At 33.9% G+C, this 23436-nt stretch overlaps 1 long non-coding RNA gene across 1 annotated transcript; it reads left to right on the plus strand.

The window, feature by feature from the left end:
* The first annotated feature begins 20053 nt into the window (after positions 1-20053).
* On the plus strand, positions 20054-21920 carry LOC113304130. Its single transcript, XR_003338058.1, has 2 exons — positions 20054-20690; positions 21403-21920. It is a non-coding gene; the product is annotated as an uncharacterized LOC113304130 (long non-coding RNA).
* The last annotated feature ends 1516 nt before the right edge of the window (positions 21921-23436 follow it).

Below are 23436 nucleotides of genomic sequence, written 5' to 3' on the forward strand. Positions count from 1 at the left end.
GTGTAGTGCACCTGTTCTTTCCATGCCAAACTTTGATAAGCCTTTTGAGATTCATTGTGATGCTTCTGTTGTTGGCATTGGTGATGTGTTATCTCAAGAAGGACATCCAGTTGTATATTATAGTGAAAAGAATTCAGATACAAGGAAGAAGTGGCCTACTTATGAGTTGGAATTAATTTCTCTTGTTCAAGCTCTTAAGAATTGGCATCCTTATCTTATTCACAGTGAGTTTGTTGTCAACACTGATAATCAAGTTCTCAAGTTTTTAAAAACTTCATCAAAGGTCAATAGGATGCATGATAGATGGTTATCTACTATCAACCAATATACTTTTTCCATTAAACATCAAAGCGGAAAACTTAATCAAGTTGTTGATGCTTTGAGTAAGAGAGCTCATCTTCTGGTTACTCTTAAACATGAGAGTTTAGCCTTTGATTTCTGAAAGGATTTATATAGTGAATACAAAGAATTTAAGCAACTCTGGGACAAGTGTGGTTCTTTAACAGGAAGTGTTGATGATTTTCTCATTCAAGAAGGGTTTCTATTTAAAGGAAATCGTTTATGTATTCCACAATGTTCTCTACATCTTCATCTCATCCAATAATTACATGACAGTGGCCTTGGTGGATATTTTGGACGTGATAAAACTATAGCTTTGGTTGAAGAACTTTATTTTTGGCCTTCTATTAAAAGAGACGTTCAAAAGTACGTACAAAAGTGCATGGTTTGTCAACAGTCTAAAGGTAATATTCAAAACACTGGCTTGTATACTCCTCTACCAATTCCTGAAGCTCCTTGGGTGGATATTAGCATGGATTTCATGCTTGGTTTACCACGTACTGTGAGGGGAAATGATTCTATTATGGTAGTTGTTGATCGTTACTCAAGTTGGATCACTTCATAGCATGCAAGAAAACAACTGATGCATCCAATGTTTCTTATTTATTTTTCAAATAAGTAGAACGTTTGCATGAAATTCCCAAAACAATTACTTCTGATCGAGACACTAAATTTTTGAGCTACTTTTGGAAGTCTTTATGGATGCGTTTGGGAACTAAACTTCAGTATAGTACCACTGCTCACCCTCAAACAGATGGACAAACTGAAGTGGTCAATCAATCTTTAGGAAATCTGATTAGAGCTTACGTTATTGGAGGAAAAGAGAAGCAGTGGGAAATCTGTAGTACATCTTTGTCAGTATGAACACTGATTGTTGATCCCTTTCTACTGTGTTAACTATAGTTGTTGATCCCTTTTTGAATGTATCAACTATTATAGTTGATCTCATCCGTCTATTTTCTTTACTTGCTTTACAAGTTCTTTTCTTTCCTAGTTTAGGTAGAGTTCCTTTTTACTTCTTCTAGTCAGTTCTTGTAGAACCTATTTAAAGGCTATGACTTCTTGTTTTAAGAACATATCTTATTATCAATATTATTATTATTATTATCAATTTGATTATCAACTTTTATCTCTTCAATCTTGATCCTTGAGTCAGATTTAATTAAGTTTCCGACGAAACTTAAACCTATCCCTGTTACCCTTATCTGTGCTGCACTAGTTGGTATCAGATACATCATTTTTGGTTTTTATCTAGAAACGGATCCTTACACAGCTTCCGCACAATTTCAACAACCCTACAGATTTCATCAACCTTATTTTTTTCTTCTGTAGTTTTCAATGGCAGATAACACTCCTACCCTAGCTGAAATTGCAGAACTTTTGAAAACTATTCAAACCTCTATTGATACCAATAAAACTGACATCAAAGATCTTACAGATGGTATTGAGAAGCATTTTGGATCTATTGAAACAAGGTTGATATCCCATGGAGATTATATAAACAAATTATTGAAACACACTGGTTTAGAAAAGGAAGACATACCTGATTTAGTCGATGATACAGATGGAGAGAAGAAAACTGGGGAAAAGGAAGTTGATGAAACAAAGAAAGTTAAGCCTTCTTTTGTTCAGAATAAGTCTATTCCTAATGATATCTCCCATAATCTTCAACATAATGAGCCTTTAGAAGGTTTTCTTAACAAAAAACTTACTCTTGTGACTATCCACAGTGATGAAAAAGACCAAAGCGAAGAAGTTGAAATACAGAAGTGGATGGATGAAAAGAGATTAAATTCTACTATGAATTCTTATGGCAATCTACCAGAATACAAATTAAAGGCTGATATACCTAGTTTTCATGGTGGTTTACAAATTGAAGGTTTACTGGATTGGTTTTATGAAATCAAATCTTTCTGCAAGTTCATGGACGTCCCTGAATCTTCTAGAGTAAAACTGGTATCCTATAAATTGAAAGGTGGAGCTGCAGCTTGGTGGGAAACACTATGCGAAGAACGAGATAAGTATCATAAACCTCCTATACTTACATGGACTCACATGAGACGTTTATTAAGAGAAAAGTTTTTACCGAAAGATTATAAGCAACAACTGTTTATCAAACTACAAAACTGTCGACAAGGAGCTAAATTAGTTGAAGAATATGTAGTTGAATTCTATGGTTTGGTTGCTCGTAACCAATTGAAGGAAACTGAAGAACAATTAGTTGCACGTTATATAGGTGGATTGAAAAATTTAATTCAACAAGGGATGACACAATCAGCTTTTACAATGGTTTAAGCGATACAGCAAGCTATTAAGGTTGAAAGGCGTGTTCTCAGTACTTCTCGCCAAACAAATCCAAGACAGGCTCGTTATCAACATTTTTACAAAGCTGCCAGACCTTATAAATCTTATGGTTACCAGGGTGAAAAGGGATCAATAGTCGTTGTTGATCCATATTCACAGGGATCAACTGCCTTTATTGATCCACATGACAGAAGTGCACGCCAAACGTATCAGCAACATCAATCTACATATGTTCCTCTAGAAACTGCTCCAACAATGAATATATCATCTGCTAAGCTACCTCAGGCTACTCCACAACGGGATCTTGTTCGCAATACTAGAAGTAATCCTAATCAACAACAATTTCCACCATTATCTAAACCCTCAAATCCTTATTCAAAATTTTGAGGAGATAGATGTAACAAGTGTAACCAAACTGGCCATACTTCTAGTGATTGTCGCAAGTTTCATGCTTACATTAATGAAACTTCAGAAGAAACACAAGAAGAAGCTCTTGGAGATGATGAGTTACTTAATGTTCAAGAACATGAGACTTATGATGCTGATTTCCTTGGAGTAATTCGACCAGTTTTAATCACTGAACCATGTCCTACTCATAGACATAGTATTTTCAGATCTCATTGTATCATTGAAGAGAAACTTTGCAACATGATTATTGATAGTGGAAGTACAGAAAACTATGTTTCTGCCAAACTAGTTCAGAAACTTGGTTTACCTATTACTCTTCATCCAAAACCATATTCAGTTGGCTGGATAAACAGTTCTTCCACTCGGCAGATCACTCATCAATGTTTGGTGAAGTTTTCTTTCCCTGGCTATTCAGATTATGTTTTGTGTGATGTTATTAACATGACAGCAACAAGTTTATTATTGGGAAGACCATGGCAGTACAGTAAAACTTCTTTAAAATAATAGCTTTGGGACCGAAAAAAATTATTATTTTAGAGAGATTATTATTTTAGAGAGAAGAAATTTAACCTGTGCAAGCCTAATTGGGACTAACGAATTTTATTATTTTAGAGAGATTATTATTTTAACGAGTATTATTTTAAGAAAGTTTTACTGTATGATATTCGTGTTGTTCATAACTGCTATGAGAATACTTATACCTTTGTTCATGAAGGTTTCACCAAAGTTTTGTGGCCTTTACAATCTTCTTCTTCACTCAAAGAACCAGCAGACAAGAAGACTACTGCGTTGGTGGCTACAATTGTTCATTCTTTGAATACACATTCCCTGAGTTCTCATGAAGTTATTAAACCAATTGTGGAGATTCCAGACAAGGTACAACCTTTATTGTCTTCTTTTAGTGACTTATTTCCTACTGAGTTACCAAATGTTTTGCCTCCATTAAGAGATCTACAACATTAGATAGACTTTATACCTGGAACTTCTATTCCTAATCAACCTCATTATAGGTTAAGTACTAAAGAGCATGATATATTAGAAGGTCAGGTTGATGATTTGTTACAAAAAGGTTTGATAAGACTTAGCAAAAGTCCTTGTGCTAGTCAATCCTTTTTAGTAGATAAGAAAGATGGTGGATATCGTATGTGTATTGACTGTAGAGCTTTAAATAGAGTTACAATACCATATAGGTTTTCTATACCAAGAATTGATGACATGATTGATATGCTTTGTGGTGCTAAAGTATTTACCAAGCTTGATTTACGTAGTGGATATCATCAAATACGTATCCGTGAAGGTGATGAGTGAAAAACTGCATTCAAAACTAAGGAAGGTTTATATGAATTGTTAGTAATGCTATTTGGTTTATCTAATTCTATTAGTACTTTATGCGCCTCATGAATTAGGTTCTCCAACCTTTTCTTGGAAAGTTTGTCATTGTATATTTTGATGACATATTGATTTTTAGCAACAATTAGGAAGAATATCTTACACATTTAAGAAACTCTGGGACAAGTGTGGTTCTTCAACAGGAAGTGTTGATGATTTTCTCATTCAAGAAGGGTTTCTCTTTAAAGAAAATCGTTTATGTATTCCACAATGTTCTCTACGTCTTCATCTCATCCAAGAATTACATGGCAGTGGCCTTGGTGGACATTTTGGACGTGATAAAACTATAGCTTTGGTTGAAGAACGTTATTTTTGGCCTTCTATTAAAAGAGACGTTCAAAAGTACGTACAAAAATGCATGGTTTGTCAACAGTCTAAAGGTAATATTCAAAACACTGGCTTGTATACTCCTCTAACAATTCCTGAAGCTCCTTGGGTGGATATTAGCATGGATTTCGTGCTTGGTTTACCACATACTGTAAGGGGAAATGATTCTATTATGGTAGTTGTTGATCGTTACTCAAAGATGGATCACTTCATCGCATGCAAGAAAACAAGTGATGCATCCAATGTTGCTTATTTAGTTTTCAAATAAGTAGTATGTTTGCATGGAATTCCCAAAACAATTACTTCTGATCGAGACACTAAATTTTTGAGCTACTTTTGGAAGTCTTTATGGATGCGTTTGGGAACTAAACTTCAGTATAGTACCACTGCTCACCCTCAAACAGATGGACAAACTGAAGTGGTCAATCGATCTTTAGGTAATCTGATTAGATCTTACGTTATTGGAGGAAAAGAGAAGCAGTGGGATAATCTCCTCCCAAACATGGAATTTTCTTATAATACTTCAGTAAATCGATCAACAGTAAGACACCTTTTCAGATTGTTTATTCTAAAGTTCCTAATCATATTTTGGATTTGGTGGTTCTTCCCAAGATGCTTAAATCAAATATTAAGGTGGATAACTTTGTTGAGAAAGCTTCACTCATACATCAAGAAGTTAAGTCCAAGCTTGAAGAATCTAATAACAAGTACAAAGAAGATGCAAATTAGCATAGAAGATTTAAGAGTTTTGATGAAGGAGAATTGGTTATGATTTATCTCAGAAAAGAAAGGTTTCCTACAGGTACTTCTAACAAAACCAAAATGAAGAAATATGGACCATTCAAGATTTTGAAGAAAATCAGTGATAATGCTTATGTTATTGATCTAACATCAAATTGGAACATCTTTAACATCTTCAATGTGCAAGAAATTTTTAAGTTCCATGGAGAGAATGAAGTTCTTTCTACTCATTAACTCGAGGGAGAGTTTCTTTCAAGAAGGGGGGACTGATATAGTATATCTTTGTCAGTATCAACAATGATTCTTGATCCCTTTCTACTGTGTCAACTATATTTTTTGATCCCTTTTTGAATGTATCAACTATTATAGTTGATCTCATCCGTCTATTTTCTTTAATTGCTTTACAAGTTCTTTTCTTTCCTAGTTTAGGTAGAATTCCTTTTTACTTCTTCTAGTCGGTTCTTGTAGAACCTATTTAAAGGCTATGCCTTCTTGTTTTAAGAACACATCTTATTATCAACATTATTATTATCAATTTGATTATCAACTTTTATCTCTTAAATCTTGATCCTTAAATCAGTTTTAATTAAGTTTCTGACGAAACTTAAACCTATCCTTGTTACCCTTATTTGTGCTGCACTAGAAACACTATTTGAGTTTGTGGCCTTCAGAGGTACAGTAAGGACATGTTCATTTGAGAGGAAGTTCTGAAGCATCTCTTATTTATGCAGTTAAACATACTTGAGACGATCTTGAAATAGTAGTAATATAATTTTCATTTGGATAACGAAAAATCCATTATATCCTCAAACGTAATAGACGAAGGATCTTCAAAAATTTTATCAAGATTGATGTGAGTATTGATACATTCATCAATATTACCTACTTCTGTCAAAATTGGTATGCTTGATACATCCTCCTCTGTTGAATCATACTGATCATAGTTTTCATCAAGAGTTATCGCAAGCCTCTTGTTGCCAGTGTATTTTCTGCGGTTTGGACATTCATTGGCAAAGTGACCAAAACCTATACACTTGAAGCACTAGGGCATATCTTATCGTCATCCACCTTTTTAGAAGAAATATGATCATGTGGTTTGGTTGATGATGAATGATAGACACATTTTTTTGTCTGATTTGTCTCGGTTTTATATATTGTTAATGCTCATTTTTGTACTTATTATGGTGTTTTATGTGTATGTAGGTGTTTTTGAAAAATAAACATTTTTGGAAAAATTGGCTCGAAAAGTGATAAAGTCACCCATGGACAAGTGCTAAAAGGACCTCACAACGGATAAGGGAATACCACTTTCTTCCCCAGGGGTTGGTATGGTAGTTTTATTTGAAGGAATTGGGCTAGATAATCGAGTTTAAGCTAAACAGGGGTTGAAAAAGAGTCTACGATTTTTCTGAGTTTATTTGTTGCAGTTACGTGAAGAATAGGGGAGGATATCTTCTGAGAATTATATGCAGTCCTTTGGAGAGTCTACATCTCAGAGTACACGTCAACAGAAAAGAAAAAAAGAATGTCCATGACTTTCACGAAAAGAAAAAGGGAGATTTAATCGGGATTTTTAGGGTTTCTTTGGTGTATAAAAGGCGTGGTCAAGTCTCAGGAGAGTTTACACAAGTTTAGAGAGGTTTAGATAAGTTTTGAACGCAAGAAGGTAGAGAAAAATCAAGTTGCATAAAAATTTCTACTGTTGTTGCAGTGAAGAACACGAAGAACATTTGACTACTGAGAACAGTTGCAGAAATTGTCGTTGTTCAACAGTTGCAACAAGCTTTTAGCAACACCTATCTTGAGTTTGCAATTGTTTATTTGTAACACTCTGATATATAACGTTATTATAGCATTGCAGATTCTCTATTTTATATTATTTTTTACCTCCTTGTACACTTTTGAGCCATAAACCATTATTTTGAGCAAGCGATTAATATGAGGAGCTAAAACCATTTGTTAAGGCGAAGGAGAAAGCCATTATTCCAATAAAAGTGGTATATTTCTATTTTAATTAATTTTTGCAATTTGTTTTATGATTATTTGCATTGAACTAATATTGAATACTTAGTTTTTATTAAATGATTGTTATTTATTTCGATGTATCATGTTTACATTAAGACTTTTGATGTTCCATACATGAGATTTACAATTGTTACTTCAAAAATCTACTACAAGCAATCTATTAGAATCACTTTGAACGCAAAATATTGCATGAATATTAATTAGATTGAATCAGTTAATTGGTTAATAGTGGAATCCTTAGTCTCGATGCTTTTTATAATCTTGATATCAGCTTTGTTTTGAGTTTTCTAGTTTTATTATTAGAATTGTCTAAAAATCAACCTTCACAAGTCTGAGAAATGAATCACTTATTTACCACTATCAAAATTACACCAATGAAGGACAATCTCTGGAGAACAGTTTGTTTCTCTTCTTGAGAAGATCGCTAAACTATCTTGTAATAAGAGAAACAGAATTTTCAAGATCTTCATTTGATAATTCGTTTACATGACCTTTCTCAAAGATGTTAACACTTTCACTATTATAAAGTACTTCAGAGTTTTTGAGTGCTTTGAAGACAATAATTTTTTCAACTTTAGTTTGTTGTTCATGATCAAAGATCTTTAACTTTCCAACGACGGTACTTCTGGAAAGTGTAGCAAGATCATTTTCTTCTGTGATGACATGTTTCTTAGACTCATATCGAGCTGGTAAAGATCTTAGAATTTTCATTACAATATCCTTTTCAGGAATAGTCCTTCCTAGTGCATAGAAAGCATGCACGATTTCAGAAAACTTGTGATTAAATTTCTCAAACAAGTCTTCGCCATCCATACGGTTTCTAAGATATCCCAAGCATCGTTCGATCTAGTACACATAGACACATGATGTTGAAAATCTTGGATTATGGCATGGATAATAGCGTTTAGACGATCAAAGTTGTGTTTAGAATTACTGATTTTGTCATCGCTATATGTAGATATATCTTTTGGAACGTTAGTTGCCCCTTCTCTAGATATTGGATCATTGTATCCATTCACAACAAGAACCCATGTTTGAAATCACGAGCTTGTAAGAAGGATTGTATAGCTATTTTCCACCAGGAGTAATTGTGTCATTGAAGGTTGATGGTACGTTAATCAAGATTGCACTCTTATCCATAATTCAGATCGCCAAAAATACAGTCTTATTAGGTCTTAAGGTGTTTGCCTGCTCTGATACCAATTGAGGGTACCAAATAGACCACCAACTATTCTGTTCGGCAACCTGTATGGACAAAACATAATACAAATACAAGTAGACCAACTTAATGATCCTTGAAAATATGTATGTAGAGTATCTCTTCTCTATCAGTACTTATAGACTATGGATTCGATGAACCTGATTGTTAAAAAGAGTAAATGGAGAATCTCAAAAATCAATATCCAATATCAATCTAGTCGTATCCAAATAATCCAATAGGAATTCTGCCAAGTAATAAACTTGTTATCTATCTTTCAAGATACGAACTCTATAAGAAACAAGTCTCGTAATCGATTACAATTATATGAACGTATCTACTACGATGGGATACGTACAACTTGTGCCACTCTTATTATAAGGACAAACAATATAATGCGGAAAAAAAACAAGACACCAAAAGTTTTGTTAACGAGGAAACCGCAGTAGAAGAAACACCTCGGGACATCGTTTAAGACACTATAGACACTAACCTACTATCAGACTGCAGACTGGAATGTGGTTAAGTCCGAATCCAGCCTCCAAGAGATTCAGTTACAATCTCTCTCTCCTTACATCTCTTGAAACTCTCAAGGCTCTACGCAATTTATTCCCTTAGCTAACGTCCTTTAACCTAAGTGAAGACTTTTGATACCAATATGCCTCTAACATATAAGCCTATTTGACTTCCCTTTAGATTAAAGATCAAGGCTTGAAAATATGTTTGCAGTAGACAATGCTAGCAAACCACAAAAATCCGGAACACTTACACTCACTTAGATGAAAATCCTAGATTTTTTACCACCTCTCAAAAACAATATTCAAATTATCAATTAAGAATAATTTTCAAATATATATCTTGAAGAATCACAAAGTATGAGAAGAAGAGAACTTTCCGATTATTATCTATCTTACCTGAAGAGATTACGAGAACCTCGACAACGAAAGAGAAATATCAGAATACACGAACTACCTAGGTAAAAGATAGTAGGACCTGGACTCACGAATCCCCAAAGCGAAGTATTTTAGTCGTAAACCTAATAATGTTTCACCGAGGAAACTTATATCAATAGATAAAGACTCTAGCTATCAACTAGCACACCAAGTGTCAGGGATTGAATTTTCCAGTTGAAAAAGCATCTCTATTTATATTTTTTCAAGGCCGAGGGTTGCTTAGAATTCAATCTAAGATAACTTGAGATTTAAGCAAACTCTTTCCCTGTATATAACTCTAGTTAGGTTTGCAAGTAAGCATGTGAGAAGTTTGTCTTGAAACTACATAGAAGAATATACACAATGGTCTGTTTACAGAACCTTGTATAATGACTGTTCTTTTTGGCAGATATGCCTTATGAACTATAAGCTGTTTGATGTTCATTTAAACACTTAAGAATTTAATCATGATAGACATGCACAAGTATTTTAGTGACCAATGATGTCTTAGAGGTGTTTACGAAAGTCATAGCAGTGCTAAACATATTTAAAAAAATATAAGTCTTTGAGCATATGCTAAATTCTACTGGGACCATTGGTGCAACTCTAAACATATTTAAAATTGAAAAGGCAAGGGTACCCAAATATACCTCAAGCTAAAACTTTTCCTACCTATAGGTCCTTTCTCCGAAATTGATTGTCTATGGACTGAGTCGAGACAATGCAACTAATCGGTTCACACTTCGTGTGATCGTCTATGGATACGAGATCGAGACAATACAACAACGAAGTATGTTTACTTGATAAAAAGGTTCGGACTTAACCAAACACAATATGATTGCTTATCAAGTAAATATGAATTAACGTTTGTGTGATTTACTTTAATTATAATAAAATAATTATAATGCGGAAATATAAAGTAAATGACACAACAAGATTTTGTTAACGAGGAAACCGCAAATGCAGAAAAACCCCGGGACCTTGTCCATAATTGAATACTCTCAGGATTAAGCCTCTACACAAAATTAAACCTAACTTCGTATAGTTGAGACCAAGCAACTAAACCTATAGTTCACCTAGTTCCGTCTTTATTCCCACGCCTCCAACTTATGAATAAGTCACGTACTTGGAACAATTCCTTTGGTTCGTATTCCAAACAGTAAAGGAACAACAAATATGTTTGGTATCAACTCTCTTCAACCAAGTGATGTGAGTTTGACAAAGGCTCTTCTGTTTATCTCAAACAAACTCCTTCGTCAGGTCTTAGGTCTATCTTATTCTCAACTACCGAAGCAATTGTTAAGATTTTGCAATCAATACTTTTAACCACAAAGAATTGTATTGATGCCGATCTACACAACTAATCAATCCAATCTACCACAAGGATAAACTGATTATAGTTGGATCCTCTTATACCGAAACAAGTATTATGCACACCAAAGATTATGAACCCCAAATCAGAAATCTTCAATATCTTCTTTGTCTTCAAATCTTCTTAGATCTTCAATAAACACCTGCACACAACAACTTGAATCTCTTGTGATCAATCACGTACAGAACGGAGTCTGTTAACAATGGATTATCACAAGATCATCTTTAGAACTAACAACAGTCTAAAGATCCCTGTCGAAAATTCGATCTAGTTTGAGTGAATCTTATATCATAAGAGAAGATTCTCAAGCATAAATAAACTAGGTGCAATCAAAGTTCAACTACTGTTAGTCAATCAAATCAATCGAAAACACAAGATAAACCGCAATTATCTAGTTTCCCACCAACGGTACTCGTAGAGCTTCTCAATCCCAAAGAAGACTTTAAACTGAGCGGCCGTAAGAGATTTCGCCTAATTAGGTTACTCTCCTCTCCGAATAGGCAGCTACACCAGTAACAACACAACCGAGGAAGTTTGTTGACACGAAGGATTAGTTTGCTAGAAATGCAATCTTCAAGTATTTATAGACAAGGAAGTTTGGACACCAAGGAATTTCCAAAACTGAAAATATTCTCAAAGATATCAATATATTCCAAATTCGGTTTCCATAATTCCTGGAAATGCTCTGTCCAAAATAATGACCGAAAATCTCTTTGGAAAATCTCAACTAGTAAATGCACATTACTAATTCTCATTTTCCCAAAATAAAATTAACGACCTTAAATAAAGGATTCTTAACTTATTTATATTTCGATCCTGGGATTTTCTTCCATTAGTTATTAAGGAATAACTTTGAACAATAAAAGATAAACATTACTGTATGTGTTCAAAGTATGTCGACATCCTTACTTTGTAAGTCCTCTTTCATACTTACAACCTTGAAACCGATTTGCCACACTTGGATATATTGAGACATACTATCAGAACCAATCCACTTGGTTTTGGTTGGATCTTGTTTGTTGTAAGCCAACAAACATGACTCATCTTGTGATCCAACTGAACTATCAGAATCATAATCAGACATGGTTTTTGATATGATTTTCTTCTTCCTCTTTGTATTGATTCCTTGACAATCTTTAACCTTTTGAGCTTCCTCCTTATTAGCCTTTGAGATACTGCGAGTTATTGGAGGCATGCTTGCTCATATATATATATAAAGGATTGATCAGGGTATCAGAATACAAACAAGAGATAGTTTCCCTTTAAAAGAGACAACTTCCGGACCGAAAGATATATGGGGAAACCGAAAATATTAAACAATATATGTATTTTCCTTTGTCCGAACTTCCCAAGTTGGAAGGTTTATTTAAAATCCGAAAAATCCAAAAAATAACCTAATTTCTTGGAAGATCATGATAAACATGAACATTTGTTCACAACTATGGATTCGCAACTATCCATAAAGTTTCACAACTTTTCTGATAAACAACTACACAAACAAATGTGCTCCAGATTTATTGTGCCTTTCCCATCCGTGAATAAGAGCACGAAAGAGGATGAGAATGCACAATTTTGAAACGACTAGGTTGCATCAGAGTAAGCTTTTTCTAGCTTACAGTGAAAATCAGAAACATAATTCATCTTTCTCTTAGGGAATTTCTGCCCAAAATATTTTCTCCCAAGACGATGATCTTTTCTAACTCTAGAGATATGATCATGTGTAGAAACTATACTGACGTGAGAATTTTCGGAGATAGATAAATCTCTTTTAATTCTTTCAATGAGATTTTCATAAGATTTTCTCATTCTAAGGACTTCCTTATGATTCACATCAGTGTGATTATCTGAAACAATTATCGGAAACTCCTGATTGTTTCTTTTGGTAGAGATTCTCTCTTTCCCTTTCTTCTGGAGTCGTTCTTCATCAAAACAAGGATTGTTTCGATAAGGATGAGGAGGAATCTTCTTCCAGAAGCAATTATCAACTCTTTCCTCTAATTCTTTTGAGTTGATCTTATCGGGTAGTGGTATAATCTGTCTTTCTACTGAGGAATGGTCTTTCAGTTTTTTAAGACAAGAAACTTCCTTCAATATTTTTACCACCGTATGTTGAAGAAGTATAAGTTTCATGTCAAGTGACTGAAAATTGTATTCCTTAAGATCACTTTCACGGAATCGGTTTAAAGTTTCCTTTGTACAAGATTTCATTTGATCATCAGTAGATCTAGAAGCTAGTTTTTCATCCTCTTCTGACTTGATGTAGTTAGGAAGACTACCATCATCTTGATCTGTTTCAGGTGTGACTAAACCGGTTTTATCATAGTCTGTAAAAGTCGATCAAGAACTTTTAGTTTCCTCTGGATCAGAAGAAATCACAACAGAATCATTCGTCAGAGTCATAGGATGTGTCTCTTTAACAGTAAGAGATTTACCAAGAGCTTCTAGTTTGACAGTGAGATCCATATTCTCTTTGGCCAGACAATTCAGTTGAATGTCTTTATCTCTGATCTCTTGTTTAAGAATATTTGTCTTTGTCTTTAATAACACCACTTTAGAAGACAGAGATTTTATAGGCTTTAAGAGTTTTACCAACTCTTTATCAGCATCTTCCTTTCCATCAGAGATGGACACAGATATTTTCGCAACTCCTGGATCATGAGTCAACGAATCAGTAACATCTTCAACCTTTGAGTATTAAAACTCTTGCATAACGTTAACTTAATCAGACATAGATCCAATTTCTTATAGGTTGGATCGCACCAAACACAGATTGTTTGATCTTTTCGTGTTTGCCTGCTCTGATACTAATTGAAAAGGCGAGGGTACCAAAATATACCTCAAGCTAAAACTTTTCCTACCTAAAAGTCCTTTATCTGAAAGTGATTGTCTATGGACTTAGTCGAGACAATGCAACTAATCGGTTCACACTTCGTGTGATCGTCTATGGATTCGAGATCGAGACAATACAACAACGAAGTATGTTTACTTGATAAAAAGGTTCAGACTTAACCAAACACAATAGGATTGCTTATCAAGTAAATAGGGGTTAACGTTTGTGTGATTTAGTTTAATTATAATAAAATAATTATAATGCGGAAATATAAAGTAAATGATACAACAAGATTTTGTTAACGAGGAAACCGCAAATGCAGAAAAACCCCGGGACATTATCCAGAATTGAGTACTCTCAGGATTAATCCGCTACACAAAATTAAACCTAACTTCGTATAGTTGAGACAAAGCAACTAAACCTATAGTTCACCTAGTTCCGTCTTTATTCCCATGCCTCCAACTTATGAATACGTCACGTACTTGGAACAATTCCTTTGGTTCGTATTCCAAACAGTAAAGGAACAACAAATCTGTTTGGTATCAACTCTCTTCAACCAAGTGATGTGAGTTCGACAAAGGCTCTTCTGTTTATCTCAAACAAACTCATTCGTCAGGTTCTTAGATCTATCTTATTCTCAACTACCGAAGCAATTGTTAAGATTTTGCAATCAATACTTTTAACCACAAAGAATTGTATTGATGCCGATCTATACAACTAATCAATCCAATCTACCACAAGGATAAACTGATTATAGTTGGATCCTCTTATACCTAAACAAGTATTGTGCACACCAAATATTATAAACCCCAAATCAGAAATCTTCAATATCTTCTATGTCTTCAAATCTTCTTAGATCTTCAATAAACACCTTCACACAACAAATTGAATCTATTGTGGTCAATCACGTACATAATGGAGTCTGTTAATGATGGAATATCACAAGATTGTCTTTACAACTAACAACAGTCTAAAGATCCCTGTCGAAACTTCGATCTAGTTTGAGTGAATCTTATATCAGAAGAGAAGATTCTCAAGCATAAACAAACTAGGTGCAATCAAATTTCAACCACCGTTAGTCAATCAAATCAATCAAAATCACAAGATAAACCGCAATTATCTAGTTTCCCACCAACGGTACTCGTAGAGCTTCTCAATCCCAAAGAAGACTTTAAACTGAGCGTCCGTAAGAGATTTCGCCTAATTATGTTGCTCTCCTCTCCGAATAGGAGGCTACACCAGTAACAACACAACCGAGGAAGTTTGTTGTCACGAAAGATTAGTTTGTTAGAAATGCAAACTTCAAGTATTTATAGACAAGGAAGTTTGAACACCAAGGAATTTCCAAAACCAAAAATATTGTCAAAGATATTCAATATATTCCAAATTTGGTTTCCATAATTCCTGGAAATGCTCTGTCCAAAATAATGACCAAAAATCTCTTTGGAAAATCTCAACTAGTAAATGCACATTACTAATTCTCATTTTCCTAAAATAAAATTAACAACCTTAAATAAAAGATTCTTAACTTATTTATATTTCGATCCTGGGATTTTCTTCCATTGGCTATTAAGGAATAACTTTGAACAATAAAAGATAAACATTACTGTACGTGTTCAAAATATGCCGACATCCTTACTTTGTAAGTCCTCTTTCATACTTACAACCTTGAAACCGATTTTTCACACTTCCAAACAAGTTTAGAATTGGTTCATCTGATTTTCAAGAAGTATGCGATTGATTAAGAAACACTGAATCACAAATCATGGGTTTAACGGTTCTACCAAAACAAGTTTCGGTTCTACCTCCATGTGAGTACTGTGCATAGTCACACTAGCTTTCCAAAATTCGGTTGACTAGGTACTATTATCGGTTCCCACATATATATGGTATCTAACTTATATGTGTTGTACATGTCCATAGGATCGGTTCCCCTTTGCCTAAAAACGTGTTGCACATGTCCATAGGATCGGTTCCCCCTTTTTGCTACAAACTTGTCGCACCTCATACAAGGATCGATTCCCATTTGTGATGTATTGCACCTCTTCATAGGATCGGTTCCCCTTTACCCAGATTCGGTCAAACAAATCACAAACTCGATCATACTATCTCAGGTGATTACTTAAGATCGGTTTCACTAATAAAAGTCATACCAATACATAAGTCAGGCCTTTGTGAATAGTTTTACCAAGAACACAAACAAGTCGTGAGTGGTTATACTAAATCACACATATTGGATGTTCACAAGATATGCAATGAATAACAATCCCAATAACACCTGGTGATTTCCTTTTCGATTCATAAACAAGTTTATGAACTTACTTCCTTAAAACACATGTAAAACATTGTTTCCTAGGATGAAATCCTCACCTCATACCCATACATAATCACAATAGCATTTAAACGATTATGTCGATGTCTTATCTATAAAGTTTAATGGTTAAGCAATAAACTTCATATTGTATTCCTTAATACTATGTCTACATAGAGTGTTCATGCTTCACAATTTCGTTTTCAATATGCACAACTTGAAAGATACGTTAGGGAATGAAACAGTTCAAGTCAAATATCACTAACCTCAAGTGGAAGGATGATGTTGTCATTGTAGCTTCTTACTTCTTCAATTCTTCAAGTCTTCGCAATACTTGTAATGTCTCGTATCCTAATACTTTTAAGCTAACCTATACGAAGTTGACTCTAGTACATAATCAAGCGACTCTTAAAATGAGTTTTGATTCACTAAAATATGACAACCAAACTTCACATACCAACGCTTGGTGGGTTCAACCGAGCTATGCTCTAACAAAAAAAAAGTCTTTGAGCATCTGCTAAATTCTACTAGAACCATTGGTAAAACGGTTCATGAACCATAAGGAAAGTTCACGAGTCAGGGTGATACGGTTCGTTAACCAGATTCACCAACCCTACTCGGCTCGCGAACTCATATGACTTGGTTCGTGAACCAGGTTCGCCAACTATTAGCCTTTTACACCTGAAAATGCGGGGGTACCAAAATACACCACCAATTAGGAATTATGTATGAAGAGTTTATATCTCTTTATCTCACAATATATATGTAAACGGAAACAAGTCAGTGAACCTGATTATACCGTGAGAGTACTTGGACGAATCCAAAGATCAATATCCAAGATCAATCAAGTCGTATCCAACAATTACGATGGACATATCTACTTAGATTGATTTCATACAACCTATGATATTTCAATTATAAAAATAAACAATATAACGCGAAAAAAGAAATAATATAGACACCAGAAAGTTTGTTAGCGAGGAAACCGCAAATGCAGAAAAACTCCGGGACTTAGTCTAGATTTGAAAACCAAACTGTATTAAGCCGCTACAGACTCTAGCCTACTATCAAAACTTCGGACTGGAATGTAGTTGATATCGAATCCACCGTCACAGTAATTCAGTTACAGTCACGCTCCTTACGCATCTTGAATCTCGCAAGACTTTACGAAATTGATTCCCTTAGTTGACGTCATTTACAGCCTAAGAGTTGCTTCAACTCAACGGAAGAATTTAAACCAATCTGCCTCCCACAGATAAGCATATATGTGATTTCCGTTTTGATCAAAGATCAATGTGAGATAGGAAATCATTTGCAATAGACAAAGTCTAGCAAACCTCAAAATCCGGTACTTACGACTCCTGAAGAGCTATCTATATTATTATCCACCTCACAAGTAATACCTACTCTGATTTCAACAAAGAATCGTTATAGAGGAATATACTTGTGGAATCATAAAGTTTGATTGGAAGAAACTTTGTGATTTCTATCTATCTTTTCTTATGAGAGTGAGACTCAACAATCAGTAGCAAGATTAGGATATATAAACTATCTAGATAAAGATAGTCGGACCTGGATTCACGAACCTAAGCGAAGTCTTTTTAGTCGCTAAACCTAAAAATTTTAAAGAAAATGACGAATATAGTTTATAACTAGGACACACAAGAATAATGTTGGGGATTTCAGAGATCCCAGTTGCTTGAAGTTCTCCTTATATAGACTTTAAAGATCAAGGTTGCTTTATATTTAAGCTAAAGTAGCTTTGGAATCAAGCAATCGATATTCACCGTTAGATGAAAACTGACTTGAGATTAACATAACGGAATATACACTCTGGTTAGGATGAACCATAATCGAACCGTGTACAATGACTTGTTCAAGAAAGGCTAGCCGAAACTATCCAGACGAACTATAACCTTAATCATTTTCATATAACACTTTAAGACTTTAATCTTGAGTCACAACCATAGGTTATAATGTGATCAAGTATGTCTACATGTGTTTTATAGAGATTTGTTCAAATGGCGATTATCTTATAGAAATAATTCTGATGCATCTGAAAATATTAGACACGGTAAGTACGTGTACTTACTTCCAGTTCGTGAATTATTTTGTCATGGTACATGTACCGGGTTTGTAAAGACATGACTAGGTAAATTTTGATTAGGGTTTTGAAGATTTTGAAGAATACTTTCTTTTTAAATTATCAGGATGATTAGTTATGTATGACTGCAATTGACTCCATCCAGAAAGGAAAGAATTCCTTTTGAAATGTTAATAACCACAATCTAGGGAAATAAAATTTGAATTTGTAACTGACTTTTGAATTTGAACATGTGTTACCATTTCGGTGGCGAGATTGATGGAATTTTTTTTGAAAATATTTTCAGATGAGTTCTTATACCAAACTAGTCTGATTCCATATGAAACTAGGCCTTCCTTTGATGATCTTGATACCTTCTGATTCCACAAGCAACACAACAACTACTGAAATGCATTTAGCAACACTAGTTAAAAAGCAAACGTCATATTTGATTGAAGAAAATTCTACAAAAAAACTCAAGAGAGGAACCACAGAGAGAATCATCTATCCATATAAAAACAAGATTCAACTATTATTTTAAAATTAAAACAAAATAATTTAGAAATAAAAATAGAATTTAAAGATTAGAGATAGGAAAACGGTTTGAGAATAACACTGATCAAGTTTGTAAGATCAACAAATCATGATGAAAGAGCAGGAACTTTTTTGAAAATGATATTGAGTTTGTTATAAGTTGGTCACAAAATGCTTTTATTAAAAAGAAAATACAGGGTTGATGTCACCAATATAAATTTTAAAATCTAGCTTTTAAAATGGTGATCCATTTCGGGAACCGGTAGGTCCCATTCCAAACGCCATGAGTACAACATGTATTGGGAGAAAATTTATGGGGGGATAAATGGGGATATCTAGTATTTTAACTAATTTAGAGGCAGAGAAAACTTATTGCTAAGAGGGTTATCGAACTTTATTATGATTACGAAATGTTCACAAAACAAAATAATCTTCATTTTGAGTTCAACTAGATTGGAAATTTCCATAAAATTTAGTAACCCCTCGTAGAATCCTTGTTAAAATTTACAATGACTTTCTTACAGTTTCCTTTATAAAACTGTTGGACATTCCTAAACAAATAAACTTCTTCTGTTTGCTTCACGTACAGGGGGTTAGTCGTGGGAGAGTTTGAGAGATTTTAATGTATTTAAATCTCTAGGGATTTAGAGGGAGTGTGAGAGAGTCTAGGCAATTTGGGGGGTTTAACCCAAACTCCCCGGAAATCTCTTGTTTTTTGAGAGATTTTTTCCAAGCACAAAAACATCATGAAACTCCCTCAAACTCCCCCAAATTATAAACTCCCTATGACTCTAGTGTTTTACGACTAACAGGGAGTTTAAAAGATTCTAATCAAATCTCTCACCACTAACAGAGAGTTTAAGGGATTTTGAGGTAGTTTTAGAAACTCCCTATAAATCTCTCACCACTAACAGAGATTTTAAAAGATTTTGACAAACTCTCTCACGACTAACATGGGATTTGCTAACTCCATTAAAATCTCTCAAACTCTCCCACGACTAACCCCTGGTAGTATCTTGGTTTAACCTTCAACGCTAGAGAAAAAAAAGAATTTTTTTTACAAAGAATTGATCCTAGCGTGAAATATTTTTTACACGATGTTTTTTAATCTTTGAAACAATGTTATTAATTTCCATATTTTGATATTTAGGTTGATTTTTTTTTTTATGTTAATTTAAAAGTAGATTTTTTCGTTTTATTTTTGACTTTCCCGTACAATATATTTTAGTTGGCAGATCTAGGAACTACGAGAAGAAAAAAAATTCAACAAGATGTGGGGCTCTGGCGATTGTCAAGGCGATTTTCATGCAACGCTGACTTAGTCAAAATTCCTTCAATCTTCGTTCTATCTTCATCTTCCTCGTTTAATTCAACTAGGGTTTCTTTGTTTCAATTCAATCCTTTATGATTATCTGAATAATTTTAACTCTTATCTGGTTTTGATTCTTATGAATTGATTTCGTATTTCTCTTCTCTCTGTTTATTTTTTAACCTAATTTCACTTTTCTGAAAACCTAAATCCTGATGGTGTAGTCGATTCTGATTACTTGTTTGTTTAATCCTTTTGATTTGAACTAGTATAATAAATAATTCTAATTTTTAATTTTTGATTCATATTAATTTTTCTGACTTGATTCATCGTTACTAGTTTCTTAATTTTCCCCCTTTTCGTTTTTTCAGATTTGGTCATGGACTGAAGGAGATAGCATACATAGGGTTCTAGTGTTTTGCCATCATGAGATTAATGAACAAAAAGGAATTTGGAGTTTTTTGTAGCGGATTTTTCTGGATATGATTCTAGATTTCTTCAACAGGTTTAATATATGGTTTCAGTCAGTTTAAGATCAAGAAGTTTAGCATATTGGATTGCTTTCTAGCATCATGAGCTCCTACTAAGGTAGGGATTTTTTAATATCCTCAGTTCTTGTTAGTGAATTTTAATGGAATTAATAGTCTAAACTCTCTATTATAATCTTTGGATATGAAGTTTTGGGTTGTATGTGTCAAGAATCATGACCACCTACTGCTGCTAACCTCTCTCTAATTTTGTTATTATATGGAAATTACTTGAAGACTGTATTTGTGGGATTTACTGATTGACTGTAAAGTTGGGATTCAGATCTTTCTTGATGATACACTTTTGATTAATTTTTAAGGAGTCGTACACTTTTGTCTGCATTCTATCCTAAATTGCCTTTTCATGCTTGTACCAAAGGTTTTATTCTTAACCATGAAGAAGATTAGTGTAAGGAAATCCAAACAAGGATTTTTGTCAAAGCTCTTCCGGCTCCATTTCCTTAAGCCTCTCATGTTGTTAGAACAATAGTTGATACTGTTCTGGAGAAGGGTGAAAGTTCACCTATTCCTTCTTTGTCTCCTTTTACCCCGCCTGTTTGGTTCTGCTTTTAATCATGGTCGTGTTGATGCTACTATACCTGAAAATGTCGATTTTAGTGTTTTTTGGTCAGCCTCCTGCAAATCTATTTCGCTGACTATTTTCACTTCCTCTGGATTTTTGTTTATTATATCTTTTGAGATGAGTTATACTTCTGATTTGTTCATACATCCAATTACTGACAATATTACCATGAGCATTTCGATTGTTGAAGATTGTTTGGATAAGGCAATTGTTCTTGAACCTATTCCACTGGCTACTTTTCCTCCTGGCCTTCGGTGATGAAGATTTTGAAAAGGAATTTAATCTCATGATGGTGGACTCTATGGATTCTATGGATGTTGAACCTTATTCAGTCCATGACCTTGTAAGTCTTTCTTATTTTTTTGATATTTATCACCTTGTTTCATGTTTCCGATTATATTTAATTTTTCTTGAATCATGAAGTTTCTTAGTTGGAATATGAATGGTTGTTGTTCTGATAAAAAATGGTTGCATGTGTTGAATATCTAAAACATTAGCCTGATGTGATTTTCCTAATTGAAATTATGGTTGGCACAAAAACTGTGAATAAATATATTCACCACCTTCCTTATGATACTTGGTTCATTGTGCTTTCCGTCGGTAAATCTGGTGGTTTAGCATTAGGTTACTTTGAGAAATTAAATATCTCTGTTATTAATAGTTCTCTTAATATGATTCATATTTTGTGTGATATATCACCTTTGATCAAGAACTGTTTTGTTTCCTTCATTTATGGGGCTTTAAATATTGTTGGTATGAGAAATCAGTGGAATTTTCTAGGACAGATGAATGAAAATAACATACATCCATGGTTGTTGTTGGGTGATTTTAACTTTATTCTTCAAGACTCTGAGAAGCAAGGTGGAAATCCGGCTAACTCTTTTCCTCCTAACTTTATTAGAGATAAACTTGTTGAAATGAAGATGAATGATGTTTATGCCTTTGGAAATCCTTTCACTTGGTGTAATAGGAGATTCAAGAATCCTACTCAGCTGATACTTGAAAAAATAGATAGGGGGTTTGTGAATGATGTATGGTTTTCAGATCTTCCTCACACTCGTATTACTAATCTCGCTAGAGTGTTTTCTGATCATAGTCCTATTTTTTTGAACTGTTTTCATGATGAACCAAATCTTTATAGGCCTTATAAATATTTTAAATGCTGGCAGTTAAATCCTGATTTTAAGAACGTTTTTAGTAATTAATGGAAAAAAAGGATTAAGGGATCACCTAGTTTTGTTATGGTAGGGAAGCTTAAAAACTTGAAGCATGATCTTAGCATTTGGAATGTAAATTCTTTTGGGCATATAAAAACTATGATTGGTAGATTAAATTCTTAAATAGAGAAATTGCAAGTTGTGCCTTACACTCCTGTTATTGGTAGTTATATCCTTAATTACTCTAAACAGTTGGATTACTAGTATGAGATAGAAAATAGTTTTTACAAGCAGAAAGCCAAGATCGACTATTTTACACAATATGACAAGAACACTCACTTCTTTCATAACTATGTGAAGCTTAGGAATATGTATAATACCATACATATCATTAAAGATGATCAAGGAAATTGGCTGGAAAATAGAGATCAGGTTGTTTCTCACATTTCCAACTGTTTTAAACATATCTATACTTCGTCTAATCCGAGTAATGCTGATATTGATGAAGCTCTGAAAAATATTGTTCCGATTATTAGTGATGATATGATGAATTTTTCTCTAATTGTTATACCTATTGTGGATGAAATTCATAACACTGTGAAATGTATGGCTCCGTGGAAATCTCCAGGACCTGATGGTTATCCGTCGGGTTTTTCAGAGACAATTGGAATGAAGTTTCTGAAGAGGTTATTTCTCATGTTCAAAACTTTTTTAAAACAAAATTTCTACTTAAACAGCTTAACCATTCCTTTATTTCTTTAATTCCTAAAGTAAGTAATCCTTCTTCTCCCTAAGATTTCAGACCTATTATCTTATCTAATACTGTCTATAAAATCATTTCCAAAATTTTAACGAACCGTTTTAAGCCTTTATTAGATTCTATAATTTCGCCTTTTCAGTCAGCTTTTAATTCCAATTGACTGATCCATGATAATATTATTAGGGTGATTTGCAGATATGCCCCCAATTTAAGGTGCACTTAACATATGAGACCGTTTTTTCGTTTTAATTATAAAACTGTCCTAGAAAAACGTTTTCCATCCCGTTTTTTTAAAGGTCGCTAACAG

This window comes from Papaver somniferum, chromosome 1 (assembly GCF_003573695.1).
Source record: "Papaver somniferum cultivar HN1 chromosome 1, ASM357369v1, whole genome shotgun sequence".
Classification (NCBI taxonomy): domain Eukaryota; kingdom Viridiplantae; phylum Streptophyta; class Magnoliopsida; order Ranunculales; family Papaveraceae; genus Papaver; species Papaver somniferum.